Below are 3,950 nucleotides of genomic sequence, written 5' to 3' on the forward strand. Positions count from 1 at the left end.
CATCTCATTCTTATATTCCGGAGGCACATACTTTTGAGTCATGACGAAGACAAGTTGCTGCCATTGTCTAATAGGCTCACGTCCCATGCGAGCTCAATTCACCACATCTCTATACCACCACGACCTTGCGGCTCCTTGGAAGTGCAAAGTGGCAATCTCCACCTTCTCCTCTTCGAAATAGTGGCAATGCTGAAGTGCATGTTCCATTGCCTGCAACCAATCCAAAAAGATAGCTGCATCATATTCACTAATAAAGTTTTCAATCTTTACCTTGATATCGCGTCTAAAGTTATGATTGGGTTGAACTTGGAGTCTCTCCTCAAAGCGACGGTCATCATGATTGTTATATATGCATTCCCACGAACTCCATTGTGGCCTCTCCTATGTCTAGGCTGCACATCTCATACTCATCATAGCATTAGCATTAACATTATCATAAAACAAATGTGTAGGGATGTGAGGAATCCACCCCTCTGGATGAACTTGGTTCTCTATAGGTTCAGCAAGCGGGAGGTGGTAGTCACCTGGGTTTACCTGGCCAGCTAAGTGCATATCCTCCTCATCATATTAACCGAAAGTAAGTGGAGAATAGGACCTAAAAGGAGCTTGGGGTGCAGGCTGCGTATGGCCTCTATCCGGCTGTGTGGTTGGCCGTGCATTGTTGGTGCGGACGAAATGACGCCCATAGTAATGAGTATCAGGGTCAGAGTGATCATACATGTGCCGCTCAAGTGATTGGTGGTTGCCTCTTGGGGTGTCCGCATGGTCCGAGTAATGACCATTGTCATCGAGGTCTCTAGAGTTGGATCTTGGTTGCCACCGATTATCAATGTCATCGATAGAAGGCCTCTCAATGACGGACTGCAGCCTGTTGGACTGCTTATGATGAACATGTTGTTGGTGTGATGATGACGCTAATCCCTTGCTCCTATCATGCCGGGAGTGTTGAAAAACTTGTTGTCCGGTACTAGAGGCTAACAGAGTGTCTGGGACTAAGGAAGGGGGCGCCCCAATAGGCCCATGTTGAGCCTCCATAAGGCATGTCAAGTGAGCTAGTTGGCGCTCCGTAGTGGCCAACCGTTCAGCCAGAACAATGCGCTCAGCCTCTGACTTGTCAAGGCGTTCCTTCATCGCCAACAATTCAGCTGCTTGCATGTCAAGTTCCTCCTCATGCACAGACATAGCAAGAGGTTAATAACAACAAAAATAGCATCAACTACAAGAAGCACAAGATGCAGTCCAACACACTTAAAGTAACAAAATCTCCCGATAACTACGTGAAATAATCCGTGAGAGAGGTGAAGGCAAAGAAGTGAACTCGTATGCAATAACCTATTCAAGCCAAATCAAGCCTGCAATATTGTCCCATGATGATTAAATCAAAGCAAATAATCAATGCAAGATAAAGTCGTTGATTGATTATGTTGCATGAAATGGATGTATGCCAACGTCTTCGATCTTTGTGATCGGTTTTGAGTGAATTTGTTTGTTTTTTTTTTATGTCGAATTTTCAACTGCACTAAAGATGGTAAACAAGCAAGAAACAAGGTAACAACACAAATTTTAATGTATTCATGGAATGCAACCTTGCTCAAATTTTCAACTACACTAGTGATGGTAACAAATAAGGGAATAAGGTAACAGCACAAATTTTAGTGTATTCATGGAATGCAACCTTGCTCAAATTTTAGAAGATGATTGTAGGCTTATTACAACAACCGCAAACTTATATTCATGCAAGATATATTATGCAGCAAAATAATCAAAAGGTCAATATGTTAGATAATATGATAAAGCAAGATAGCACTATTGCACACAAGGAAGTAGGGTGACAACAAAACATAAAACTCTCGGCTTGAAATATATCCAAACCCTAAGGACTCTTTTTCTTTTGTTTTTTTCTTTGTTGTGGTTGGAAAGTTTGGAATAGCTATGAAAAAATAAGGAAATGGAAACACATGTAAGGGTCAGAAATATAATGGGAGAAATTGAAACAAGAGAATGATGAACAACACGCCGTACCCCTGGAAGCTGATACCAATTTGATGCGTTAGCCCCTTGGAAGGCTTACTTGAGTTGGATCTAGGTAGGATGTGTGGCAAGCTTCTCTTATTAACGTCTAAGAAAGTCGTTGATAGAAGGAGGCGGAGGACACGTCCACGGTCTTGGAAAGGAGGAAGCACAATTCTCACTTATTGGATGATTACGTTGTGGACAAGAGAATGCCAAAGTGACGTAGGCAGGTGGTTGGTCACGATTCCACTAATTGAAGGTTGAAAGTGGGCACAAACCCACTATCACAATTCGGAGATTGAAGGCCAAAGTGATGTAGGTAGAAGGTTGTTCACGATTCCACTAAATTGAAGGTTGAAAGTGGGCATAATCCCCCTATCATAATTCAGAGATTGAAGGCCAACCACGTTACAATGAAATTGGGACGAACAATGATTGAAATTGAACACAATCCCACTTTCACAATTCGAGAAATTAAAGTACAGCCACGTTGCAATGAAAATGGGACGAAACAATGAATGAAGATGGACTTAATTCCAAACAAGAACGTAGATTAAAGGATGATAGTGTTTAAGAATAGGGATGGCACAAATAAGAAAGGCGGCGTCGAAGACAAGGGGCGGAGTCTAAAGCTCTCACAATACCTTGTATAAAATTCGACGTGAGAAAATAAAACAAGACCAATATCCCACATATATGGAAACCCTAAACCTAAATTTCTAATAAAGGAAAACAAGCTAAATAAAAACAAATAAAAATAAAAATAAATAGCAATACAAAACCAAATATGGAAGTTTAAGTTTAGGAAGTCTCTTCATGCCAAGTAGACAATGATAAAATCTTGAAGGTGGGTGTGGAAATTGAGGACGCTCCATTCCTTGCAAAGGCCTTGGTGACAATGCTCGAAATGGCTTGAGCAATAGCTTTGGCACGAGCCCTCGTGATAGGTCCGTTTGAACGAACGCTCAACATGTCTTCCTCTTGAGCCCCCGTCAATGTCAATGGTGGAACTGCATCATAACCCCATAAAACGTGTATATTTGTCAATATGAGAAAACAACCCCTTAAAAGTAGTGTAATTTCGAGTCTGAGAAAACAGCCTCGTAGAAGAGGTAAATTCTTTAATATGAGAAAACAACCCCGTAATATGGGGACATTTTTTAATCGAAGAAAATAACCCCGTGATTTTCATATATTTGCAAGTATTAAAAAACAACCCCTTAAATTGGTCAAATTTATAATATGAGAAAACAATCCCGTAAAAGGGGTTTATTTGTCGATATGAGAAAATAATCCCGTAAAACGTGTAAATTTATGATTTTGACAAAACAACCCTCATAATAGTGCTAATAATTTAATATGAGAGAATGACCTCGTCAAAGTGGTATATTTATCAATATAAGAAAATAACCCCGTAAAACGTGTATATTTATAAATCTAAGAAAACAACCCTGTAAAAAAAAAGTAATTGCGCGTATGAGAAAACAACCTCGTAGATAGGGTAAATTCTCTAATATGAGAAAACAACCCCGCATTACGGGGATATTTATCAATCGGAGAAAATAACCCCGTAATTTTGGTATATTTGTGAGTATGAGAAAACAAACCCTTAAATGCGTTAATTTTATAATATAAGAAAAGAACCCCGTAAAAGGGGTATATTTATAGATATAAGAAAATAACCCCGAAAAAAGTATAAATTTATGAATTTGACAAAACAACCCCATAATAGTGGTAATAATTTAATATGAGAAAACGACCCCGTAAAAGTGGTATATTTATCAATATAAGAAAATAACCCCGTAAACCGTGCATATTTATGAATCTGAGAAAACAACCCCGTAAAAATAGTGTAATTGCGAGTCTGAGAAAACAACCTCATAGAAGGGGTAAATTTTTTAATATGAGAAAACAACCCCGTAATACGGGTATATTTA

The sequence above is a fragment of the Ricinus communis genome, chromosome 4, assembly GCF_019578655.1.
Source record: "Ricinus communis isolate WT05 ecotype wild-type chromosome 4, ASM1957865v1, whole genome shotgun sequence".
Classification (NCBI taxonomy): Eukaryota; Viridiplantae; Streptophyta; class Magnoliopsida; order Malpighiales; family Euphorbiaceae; genus Ricinus; species Ricinus communis.